This window comes from Alligator sinensis, unplaced genomic scaffold (genome assembly GCF_000455745.1).
Source record: "Alligator sinensis unplaced genomic scaffold, ASM45574v1 scaffold899_1, whole genome shotgun sequence".
In the NCBI taxonomy this organism is placed as follows: Eukaryota; Metazoa; Chordata; order Crocodylia; family Alligatoridae; genus Alligator; species Alligator sinensis.
In genome coordinates, this window is record NW_005842614.1 from 67870 (window position 1) to 80371 (window position 12502).

The 12502-nt window shown below is 43.8% G+C and overlaps 1 protein-coding gene and 1 long non-coding RNA gene across 2 annotated transcripts in view; one reads left to right on the forward strand and one right to left on the reverse strand.

The window, feature by feature from the left end:
* LOC102385061 (pappalysin-2) overlaps positions 1 to 12502 on the forward strand; it is a 118642-nt gene that overhangs the window by 40981 nt on the left and 65159 nt on the right. The gene's annotated exons all lie outside the window — the stretch shown is intronic.
* Positions 9610 to 10996, reverse strand: LOC102383648. The gene is made up of 2 exons (XR_324911.1): positions 10901 to 10996; positions 9610 to 9757 (listed from the first exon to the last, which is right to left on the reverse strand). It is a non-coding gene; the product is annotated as an uncharacterized LOC102383648 (long non-coding RNA).

Here is a 12502-nt window from a genome sequence, read left to right on the forward strand (position 1 = left end):
GAAGTCTGGAAGGAAATGTATTTAGTGAGGTTTAGTTTGTTCTCTGTTTGTGGGGAAAGTTTGTTAGGAAGCTAGAAGTATTGCATACGTGTGTGTTCTTGTAACAGAGACCATGACACAGAAATACAGTCCTCATTTCTGCCCACACAGACACTCCAGGATTACAAAGTTGAGCGCTCAATAGTTAGGGAATATTAACACTAATATATGTTATTAGTGTATCCCTAATTCAACTCTTATGCGCATGAATTATGAGATGCTGTGTAATTACATGATCTCACACTATTTATTTTACTGGAGTTCTGCTGCATTCAGTTCTAGGTCCAATACTTAAGCACATGTTAAATTTTAAAGTCATAAATTGTTCCTGTCAGCCTAGAAGGAGCATCTCAAGCACTTAAGAGTTATATAAAAGAGTTTGCTTTTAGCTAGAGAGAGCTCAGAGTGCTGAGTGCTTTGCATGATTTTGCCCCATACATCCTAGTGTCAGACACAACCTGCTGGTTAACAGGTCCCTAAGGGAAACAGAGCTGAAACTTCTCAAGGCAACTTTGGCACCTGCTACTCATTAATGGAGAGGGTCTCTCCATTAAGCAGCCTGTTTTGGGGAGCTTGACAGATGCCTGCCTTTCCATTTTGGTTACTTTCCACTTAACCACTGGGTATCCCTGGCCTGCTCCAAACAACTTCACTAAGCAAAGGAATCTCCTCTCTCTCTCTGCTTGGGTTTGGGTGCCATGCTAGATTCCTCAACTATGTAGAGCTCTTCCCTACCCCTCACAACTGCTCATTTACCAAGTCTCATACTTCTTCAGTCACGGCCAACACCAGTAATAAAAGAAACACTGTAATTTATTGATGTCCAGTGCTCCAAAGCCTCTAACCTTGTTTGTAAAGGATGCAACTGAGAAGCAATAGTGGCAGAGTGCAAAATGTTCCAAGTCACACTGTAAAGGAGTAGGGGAACGAAAAAACTGGAATCCAAGGTAGAATAAATAAATAAATAAATAAATAATGCAGAAAGAACAAGCAGGCAGAAAAACAGAACTGAGAAAGAACTGAAGAAAGGTGCTGAGTTTTGTCCTAAAGGGGTGATGATGATGATTATGATTGACAACAGTAGCCAGGACTGTGGAGTTTGGGTCTAGATCCAGATCCCAATTCCCCACAGTTTGAATGTGTCCAGACCCAACATTTTAGTTCTACCACTTATTCAGATAGTGTCCCGTTATGAGTAGTGGATTTGAATCCAAGTTTCCCCAGAGTTGAGATTTAAGGTTTTGCCTGTGTTCACCTCTAATGCTGATTGGTAGGATTATCATTCTTTTTCCTAATAATAGTATATGGAAGAATGAAATGCATACATGTGGGGAGGGGGGGGGGAGTATGAACGACTGGGGCTATGATCTGTCTCATATAGGCAGAGTGCTGGAACACACAAATACTTTGTAGATACTGTTTCAGAAAACACATGATACATGAAGCAAATAAAGCTGAGCTTTCTTAGGGAGTAAATGGATATGGGTTAGTTCCCAAACTATATTAAAGGATCACTGTTCACCTGAAATCTAGTCAGTTTCTACCTGGGAACAGTTACTGACGTGTACACACACGTGATTGAGAAGCCACGTTAATGGGTGTACATTTTCCCCCATCTTCTAAGATATATTTTTTCATGGTGTGGTGGTGTAAAAGACCTACCCAGGCAAGATAGGAAAGGGACACTGTCTGCCTGGGCACAAAGGGCTTTCACATACAGAAAGGTAACAAAAAGAAGACTTTGTTCCCTCTGATTTCTTTAATGGAGTCTTAGGGTTATTTGTAACAATAGTAGATACACTGAAGATAGAAATATTGATGTCATTTTTAAATCTTCCAGAACTGAGATGACTGCAGAGACCGCATATAGCTTGTATACTGTATATAAGTTGATTTTAAAGTTGAATGGATCTCATTCTTACTGCTCACTAGTGACTTAGCATATCTACTTGCAGATCAGGGATTTAATTCCTCCCTAGTGCAAGTCAGCCAAAGTAAGTGAAGCAACACAAGGCATGAGCTTTATGAGTACTTACAGATAGTAAAAAAAAAAAATCCCCAAAACAGCGCTTTACTTTAAACTTGGTGTGCCCCCACACCGAGTGCAGCACATGCCCAGAAGAGGTATCACGTTAGTTTGACCCAGCTCACCCAACATCTGTATAGATCAAGTGCTTCAGCAGAGCTGTTTGGCACTTTTATCTAATAGCCAATTGAATCAGCTTTAGATAAAAGTGCCAAAAGCTCTGCTGAAGTGCCCAATCTAGAGAGATGTTGTGGAGCCAGGTCCAAATAATGTGCTGCCTGTTCTGGTAATGTGCCTTTTTTTGTTTTTGTTTTTTCATGTCTGTGAGGAACCTATAGTTTATACACCATATGTTCTCACATACAATACACACTTTTTTCCATAATTTGGCTGCTTGTAATTGGGTGCACATTATAAGTGAGGAAATATAGTAATAGTAGTTTCTGCCTCTACTGGGGATGGTGGGAGGTAAGAGGGAAGAAAGGGGAGGGAGAAAAAGTAACACTACAGTACTGCCGGTGAGGTTGCCTTGCTGCTGGTTGTAGACATTTTCTCTTTCCCCCAGCAGAGGCTTTGCTGCAGAAGCTGCTACTCAGTTACTTACTGCTACTTACCAATATTCTCAAGATAAGATCTTTTAAACAAAAAAATAAATAAATAAATAAATAATAATTAAAAAAAATATTTTGCCTTTCAAAAATGGTGCATATTTTTATTCAAGTGTGAGTTGGTTGTTAGAAAATACAGTATACAACTGCCAGCCCTGCTCCCATTACAATTTTTGAGAGTAGGATGGAGTCCCTACATAAATCATGAGCTGGAAGGAACCTGTGCCTGCCCTGCATCTGCAATGGCTTGGGCTCCCTCTGATTGAGGTGCTGAGTTGCACTGACAGGCTGTTTGTCTGTGGTAGGCACATGCTCTCCAGCAGCAATGGGAATCCTTTTGCAAACTGGCCATCCCAGTTAAACACTATGGTAATGGGATTGGTGACTTTAGATAGATCAATTTGCTGATCTCCTTCCCTGGTTGTATAGACTGTGCTGTTCACACCACAATCAGTAGGAGCTATTACTACTGCTGGTGCTGTTCTTTCCTACTTCTGTATCTTCCCAGCCCTGAGAACTGCTTTTCCCTCATCCTCTCCAGGAGGCCTTGTTGTTCAGGAGTTAAGATAGGAGAATTATGGACCAAGACCTCTCTCTTCTCTCCATGAGAGAGGGCAATTTTCAGATGGGATGAGCACCAATTCACTTCAGGTGGTAGCATAGGGCTCAGCATCTCTGCAATTCAAGCTCTTAGGAAGAGATTCTGACATAAACTGGGCCTATTAAACTCATGTTTTGTGCTGTCCATTTCTTGCATAAGTGTCACACTGGAACCTAGTGAGTGTGAACCTTTTGGGATTTCTAGCTCTTGTTCCAATGATTAAATGGGAGCTGAAGTCTTTTCACCCTGACCTGGATTGGAAGTCCTGAGTGCTTGAAAATCTGCCCTGGTTTGGAGAATCTAGCCATGTATGCATATGTCTGAGCACTCAACTGAGGTGTCCAAAATTAGGTTCTTTGCTTCACTTCATGTTATTTTTTTTTCTCTGTGAACTTAGTTTTTAAAAACTAGTTCTATACCATTCAGGGATGTCATTTGATAACATCAGTAAAAAAATCTTGAGTTTCAGAAGTACAGAGTAATATTGATGTCTCCATTTTCTGGACAGCAAGATTCAGAGGATCCCACAAAGCCCAGCAAAACTATGATTGCCAGTCCACAGCAGTCTGTGGAGGTCCATCTTTATTAGGGATAGAAGTGCTGGGGTTTCACTTTAATTTATTTCATTTTAAAACATATGTCATCTCTAAAACAAACATATAACAGTATTTTTAGAAGGTCTGATATTGGTATAAATGCCAGTGGAGTCTGAGAATAAAATACCCCATAGAAGTTCAGAAAAATCTTAATTGTTTTAGACATACAACTGGAAGGCTAGGGACAGACATTCAAAAAGCCTGAGCCTGAATGGATTCAATCTTTGCAGGTTAGTCTAACCTGGCTAGGCTTAACTGGTTTGTAACTGGACAGACATTGTCTCTGGATTGAGGGAATGCCAGCACATGCCGGCAGTGGCTCAGGCTAGAAGCGGGGGTGCTTAGAGCAGCCCTCCTTTCGCTTATATAGTACCGAGCCGAGGGGGATGTGGCTAGGCCCTGGCAGGACGTTCTGATTAGGCAGGTCTGCCTGCACCATCCCAGGCTTTTCCCCGCTGGCTGCTCAAAGGGTGGGAGTGTTGCCACATCCAGCCCCCTGCTAGCACTCTGATGCATGCACTGCACACACCCACCTTGCATCTGTTGATGATACAGAGCTTTTCAATCTCCCCCTCCTGCTTCCTTATACTGTCTGCAGCAAACTGACAGGCAAGCAAGCCAGCAGGGAGTTGATAAGTGTTTATCACCCCATCAGCAAAACAATAGCCTCTCTCCACTAGTTCAAACTCTTCTTAAACAGCTTACCAGCTGACCTGTTGATTAGCTCCAAAAAGCCCTAAGTGGTCGATGTTCTGTCTGCCTGTCCCAGTGAAACTGGACGCACACACACACACACCCACCCCCCCTCTCTCGGTTAACTAGCAAACCACATGCCTAGGCTCCATGGGGCTGGGCTCCATGCTGTGGAAGATGGGAGGGAGGAAGGGGGCGAGTTCTGTTTGAGCAGCAAGGGTAGGGGGGTAGGGCAGGGGGAAGCCAGACAGACCCTGCTGTGTCTGCTGGAGCTCCAGCCAGGGAGCAGAAGGGAGGGACCAACTCTTCTGTGGAGCAGAGTGCCCCGCCCCGCCCAGAGAGCATGCTGGGGGTGTCTGGTTTAGCTTAAATCAGCAAGGGGTCTGGGACATACATTGCATAAACCAGTTTGAGCCAAATCAGTTAAGTCTGATACTACATTCAACCAGGTTTATTTCAAACCACTGTCAGCCATTTTTAAGCTAGTTTATGTGCACTGAACATCTGTTCTGTTACAGGTTTAAACCAGTTTATGATCACTTAAACCGGTTTATGTGTATTATCTGTCCCTAGCTTAAAAGATCAAGTCTGTGGTATTTCAGCAAAGAACTAGATTGACCATTATTACACACCAACACACATACTCACAGTGTATATGTAAGCACATGACTAAAAATAACCACACACACACACACACACACACACACACAAAAAGAGAGACAGAGGAGACTGTGGAAAAAAGCTTTCCTGACTTCCATGTAGAAACTCTCATTACCAGTATAATAAAAATAATAGCTTTATGTTTCTACAGCATCTTTCATTTTGAAGGATCCCAAAGTACATTATAGTCCATACATATAATAAAGGGTGAATGTGTTCACTCATGAAATGCAATCATGTCTGGGGCAGAACATGACAGCAATTCTCCACTAGCAATGACACAACTGTCTATATGCAGGAAATCAAAGATTAGCCTCTCCAGCAAGGAGGCAAAAACTAGGGCAAGGTATTACCCTATGGTATGGGCACATTAATATTTGAAGCTCTGTCAAAAAGGGAACATTTCAGAAGGGCAGTGTTCTAATTGTTACCTGTTGACAAACTGAGATTAATACAAATGTAGCAAAACCACTCCAACTTTAACACTGGGTGAAGTAGGGTGTCTACCTTTTGAGAGGAACTGTTTCAGAGATGCATGAAGCTTTCATAGGCAACAAGCTACTCCTTCAGATACTGTGAAAGGACTGGTAGACAGAAAACCTTTTATGTAGGAAGGAAAAAAATAAGGAGAAGGGACCCTTCTAAATGAATTATGAGTGGGTTGAATAGATCAATTGAGATGAAAATAAGGAAGTTAACAAGAGTTAACAGCTCACCCAGGTCATGGGATAAGAAACCATGGTCCCTTTAAAGACCATGATTAGTATAGTCAAGTCTGGATGATTGTACTCTAGTGCAAGGTGAGAGAGGTCTCCCAATCCAGCCAGAAGACAGAATATCAGGAACTACAGAAACAGCTCTGGAATCCTTAGCGATCATAAACTCCCCAGGCTTCAGGGCTTTATCTCATCCAGAATACGTCACCTCCTCCATGCCCCCTAGCATCATTCTGGTCATTAATCAGTACCTCTGTGGCATGCCCATTGCCCACCACTGTTGGCTGCATTGCGAAACCTCCCTCATCTTGCCTGTAAGGAGCACAAGTGCTGGGGTTGTCCATCACCTCCCCAAGGGCTTGTATTTGCTCCCTCAGTGGGCTTGTGCATCTGCATGGTGAAATGAGTAACCAAAAGCTGGTCTCTAATGAATTCACTGAAAACTCCCACCTGTAAGGAAAATTACTAGCCCAGGGAATTCTTAACAAGAGCCTCTTTCAAAGCACCTTTCCCTTGACATTAATGGACACCAGGTCAAGCCCCTCTTCCCTTTCTATCTATGACACCAACATGAGTGTGAGTGTACCAGAAGTAGTGGAAGTTCTGCCTCTCGCTGGTGCTGTGGCACTGTCAGACTTGAAGGCTGTTGCTTTTCAGCTTGCCTTTCCCTTTGGATTTAGCAATGAACCACATTCCCTCCTGTTTTCTTTGGTATGGGCTATATATCAAATCAGGGTAACATTTTACATTTTTTTAAAAAATAACAACCTTCACGTTATTTTTAGCCGGTTTTATTATACATTTGTTTGTGCTGGGAAATGCCTTGGCACTTCAGTGGGAAAAGCGCTATCGAAATAAAATCTGTATTGTAGTCTTATTCACTCCATTATTTTTCCCCAAAAGAAGTTTTAATGGATTAAAGAGAAATCTGGTTTTGGTTTTAATTTTTTTCCTTTTTTGTTCAGTAAGGAAAGAATTGCAGTTTCCTAAGCCGCTTCCCTAGCTTGCTTGTCCTAGTTTGCTATTTCAATCTGAGATTGATTTGTGCATCGGTGACAGGCCTTGTACTTTTCCTTTCAATTAGCTCCAATTTTAGGGATGCCCTTGGAGTGATCTCCTAGCCAGGGTGATCCTCTGAGCTGCACCCACCCAAAGCCCCAGGTTGTTTATAGCAGTGATGGGAGAGATCAAGCAAGATGTATCAGGGAGAGAGAAAGACAGTGCAGGAACAGAGCGGGGAAAAAACATGGAAAAGGAATGGAAATAAGGACAGCAGGAAAAGATGGAATAGGAAAGAGAGAGTGAGCAAGTGAGCCTTTAATGGAAGGGAATCCAAATGACATAGGGCTATAAAAGGTTCACTTTGAAAATGTTTGTTCCAGACTAATTTAGTGCTGGTGAAAGTCATTTGGCTGAGAGCCACAGAACTGTCTGCTTATCCTCACATCACATTCAGTAGGAGCATTACTGGGGCAAGCTTCCCCCATGCTGCCCCACACAAGTGCCTCCAAACTGACCAGGAGGGACCCTTCTAGAGTTGGGACTCACATCCTGATAATTACAGTTCAGAAGAGTTTTGTTCAATTTGAACAGTCTTTGAGCTTACTTCCAGCTGCTTCTCCTTAGGCAATAGTGATTGTTGACATGTAGGGCATTTCTCGTGGATTAATGACTAACTGGTAGGCCTTGACAGCTGAGACTGTGCCATATGGGTCATTAATTCCAGTTAACTGTCCATTCATCTGCAGAGTGCCAAATGTCCTAATCATAGTTGGAAAATGCAAACAAACATAGGTGCATGGATTATTTTTAAGGGCTATAATGTTTCATCTGTTATCTGCAGACCATTTCTAGATCTTAATGCCTTGTATATTAGCTCTTTAGAACACTTGAGTCATCTCTCACTATTCCACTTAATTTATAAGATTATAAATTCATGGAGATCTACTCCAGCAGGGACCATTGGATTACCTGGCTTGACCTCCTGAGTATCACAAGCCATTTCATTTTCTCCTCTTATCTCTGTATTGAGCCTAGTACTTTGTGTGAGACTCATGTATTTCAGGTCTCAGAAAACTAAACCATTTCTCTGTACAGGCAGGAAAGAGGGAGACAGTCAGGTACCACCAGTGGCCAAGGGCCTGCAATAGCTCAGGACTAAATGACTCGGGCCAGCAAACTGCGCTCCATTCTGGAGAAGGAGTGAAAGACCTCCACCAGATCCCTGCAAATCTGAGCTAAGGGAAGGTCATTTCCCAATACCTGTTCTTGCCATCTGTTTGACCCAGAGCACATGATTAAGATGCAACAGTGAATTATTGAAGAAAGAAGATTTGTTTATACTATTTCAGAGCACTGGTCCACCCTGTTTAGTGTTATGTCTCTGGCTGTAACCATTCCTGAGGATTCAGAGATGGGTAAAAAAAAAAAAAAAAAAAAAAAAGCTGTCATGGTAGTAGCCACATACCATTACGCATCTTCTTTACTGAAAAAAAAAAAAAAAAAAAAAATCAAGCCAAATTAACTGATATCTTCCCACCTTAGAAATGAGGTAGCACCCCTACCTTTTGCTCCCAGTTCTCATAGTGATGTGGGGCAAGAGGCTTGTCTGGTTTGGCATGAGCCTTGGAGGGAGCAGGATCATACCCATTGTCCTCAGAGCTGGCACAAGATCCACCCCTGGAGCTTGGCGAGCCTTACTGCTGCTAGCTGCTCCCCCTTCCACCCCAGAGAGCCATGGCAGCTGGGAGCAGGGGCAGGGGGAGATCTGCACATGCACATGGGGGACCATATGGGAGCACCTTGGCTGCTGGCTGTTCCAGAGCACATCTCAGCAGTCATAACAGGGTGAGTAGCTAGCTTAGTGTTGGACAAGGAGGGCAGGGTAAGCAGGGATGCCTTCTTCCAGCAGAAATCTCTGGGTATGGTTGAGGAGGGAAGGGCCCCAGGGCTAATGCAACTGCCTTTAGTTTTTTGTTTTTTTTTTTTTTTTTTTTTTTTTTTTTTGTGGGGGGGGGGGGGAAGGGGGATGTTCATGGCTATTCGCATTGCATTATAATCAAAGTATTGCAATTCACATCAGATTGTAAGAGAGGCAGGTAGTTTCACCCTTACTTCCTCACATCCCAAGGCAGGGTAGATTTTCTCTGTGCTTCACAACTATCCATCTTGACACCATCCTGCACCCCCCTGCATGCAAGCACACACCACAGAGGCTGTAGAATTTCTCCCAAAAGAAAGCAAGTCTTTAGGAAGACAACTAATCTCCCTTTAGAGAGTCTCTGCTGCTAAGCTCTCTTAATGTTTACTTACCTTCACTCACTACAAGGAAATTTCATCTCATTTCAGGATTGACTTTATCTAACTTTGACTTCCTGCCACTGGATTTTGGCATGGCTTTGTTCACAGAACTGATATGCCCTCCACTATCAGATCTCTTTTCTATGTGTAAGTGCTGATAAGCAGAGATCAAGTCACCCTTCAGGCTTCCCTTGGATATGGTGAAAAGGTTAAACTCCATAAGCCTTCCACCAGAAGGCTTGCTTTCCAACCTCTGGATCATTTCTGTAGCACTCCTTTGACCTCTCTTCCAAGTGTGGACATTGGAAAAGAGACAGCATTTCAGGAGCATTCTTGGCTATGCTGTGTACAGAGGCAAGAACACTCTTACTTTTACTTGATATTTTCATGTTTTGTGCATCCTAGGATCATGTTAGTCCTCCTTGCCACAGGACTGCACTGAGCACTCATTCCGAGTTGGTTTTCTGTACATATCTGTGTTCTTCTCTTTATGAAGAGCTGTATAAGTGTCTCCCAGCCTGTAGGTATAATGTGCATTCTAGGTTATTACCTTGCCTTTGGCTCTATTAAGACATCTTTTCTTGCACTTTGGTCATTTAACCAGGCAATTCAGACTTCTCTTTAGCTGTAGCCTGTCCTTCTCATTATTTTTTGTCCCTTCAGTCTCTGTATTATCTGCAGACATTGCCAGCAAAGGTTTTTAATCATTGTTTAGATCTACAATAGAAGTATATTTTCTCCAGACACATGGTAAACAAACTGTCAACACTGTGGGATACAAAACTCTGCCTTTTTCATAGAGTATTAGACTCAGATATTAAGGCCAAAGGAAACCTATATGATCTAGTTCAATGATTCTCAACCAGAGTGCCACAGCACCCTGGGGTTCCTTGAAATCCTTTCATGGATGCTGTGGGTTGCCACACAATATTACCCCTGTGTGACAGGTACACGATCTGGGCCAACCTAAACGGGGCCCGCACACCTGTTCCTGGGGCAACCGCCCACCTACTCTCCTGCCATGCCTTGTTATTAATTGATTAATTGATGTTAATTAGCAGGAGGCTGCCCTTAGCACCCCCTGGCAGCGGGGCAGTACATCTGCAGCTCCGTTTCCTCCCCTACACCACAGTCCACACCTCGCTGATGGAACAGATGTTATGTCTCAATCTAACTACAAACTGCCCCCCTCCTCTGGGGCTCCTCAGCAACTGCCCCCTCCTCTGGGGCTCCTTGGCAGTGCTGCCCCCTCCCCTGGGGGCTCACCACGCCTGCACTGGGGCTTCTCAGTAACTGTCCCCTTCTCTGGGGCTTTTGCCCCCTCTCAGGGTGCTCCTCAATACTGCTGCCCTCTCTCAGGGCCTTCTCTGTCACACCACCCCCTAGGGGCTCACCATGCCCTCACTGGGGCTTCTTAGTAACACCCCCTTCTCTGGGGCATCTCAACTGCCCCTCTCTGGGGCTGGGGTCTATGCACCCCAAATGCTGCACCCTCACTGGCACTGGGGTCCTCTCACTCTGCTGTGAGTCCCCTATGAGGCCTCCTCCAACCCCTGATAGCCTCTCCCAAACCACCGGTGTAACAAACAGCAACACAAACACAAGCCCTCTAGCTATAACTTAAATGGAAGCCGCTTGGCCATAAGAACATTCAAGCCTACCCGGGAATTACTCCATCCCTCAGCAGTGCCAAATGCTGCTCCTGCAGTCAGACCTCCCCTCTCTTCCAAGACAAAGCTCTTTCCTCTTGGGCTGCTGGCAGGAAACTGCCTCTGGCCCCAGCCCCTGGGGTTTATGAAGGGAGCCAGGCCCTGCCCCTTCTGGTCAGCTGACCTTCTCTGGTTGCCGTGGCAACCCACAGCTGGGCTCCTCTTTCTAGGGCTTCCTCCCTAGCCGTTTTCCCCTCTTTGGGAGCAGGGCACCTCAGTGCTCTGTGACACCCTGTTAGGTCTGATTCACACTATAAGCTCAGAGATTTCAAATACAAATCAATAGTTATGATCTTTCTGAGTTCTTTGCAACAGAAAAATTGCACTATTATTTTTCCATAGTCAAAAAAAGGTGAAAACTAAGAGCTGGCATTTTCTGAGGGGTGCCTTGAGTCTAAAAGTGTTGAGAACCACTGATCTAATTTATCCTCCTTCATAACATAGTCAGTGAATTTAATCTTGCTGTTCCTGTATGAGCCCAGTATCTTACGTTTGACTATAGAACATCTTCCTGAAAGCTGCTGGGGGTGGGGAAAGGGGTGTTGGACTGGATTTCCAGCCATACATTGAAGGATGTTGCATTCTATGTCCAGAATTAGGTAAGCAGAGTGGTCCAGATTTAGGCTTCTTTGTGACTGTCACATAGGTTTGATGTGTGCAAGGGAAAAAGCATTATAGCTAGAAGTACTACATCCTCTAACCCTGGGTATGGACAAACACATATAAATGCTGTAAAGGGGGATGGGAGCTGCTACTTGGGAGCCTGTAGAGGCTATACTGATTTAACTGCCATGTCTGCATGATTTTGTAATGACACAAGGTAGCTAAATTGCCCTAATGTAGACCCTGAATGAGGCAGGGCTAAATTTGGGATGGTTTTGCTGCACTTGTAACCACACAGAATCATGCAACTGTAACAGTTGCATCATAACAGCTTGTATCAGTATCCCTTGAAATCAATCCAGTTGTTGCATCTGTCTGTTACCCGTCCTGGGAGCAAGTCTGAGTAATGGAATAGATTTGAACATAGCAACTAATATGGCCTCTACAGTAGGCTCCTCATGTGGCCAACAACAGTGCAGCTGATGCTAACAGTGTTGGGAAAAAATTTCCTCTAAGGCCTTGGGGCTTTCATGTTCCCCCTCTATGTTGGCACATATGTCTCGGTGTAGGGTACCCAAGAAAGGAAGAAGGACAAAAAGAACCTCTGTGTTAGAGCCAAAGGCAACTCACCGTCCCAATAAGAAATGTACCTGTCAGAATAAGGAAATGAGATACCATGTGATGTGTCAACACTGAAACAGAGCACTGCTATAGGAGCATAAAGTCTGAGTGGAAAATTCTTTTTCCTCCCCAAAAGACTGCAATGATCTCAGATTAAAACTTGCAGAAGGAAATCTCTACCCCTGTACAAACACCTCTTCCCATTTATCTGTCTCCCTCTCTTTGCCATATTTCTTTGTGGGTAGACATGAGCAGTTTATTGTTTGGATTGGCTTGAACAACCAGATTCAAAATCCAAGGAAGTTCAGTGCAGTGACTATCTTTAAATTC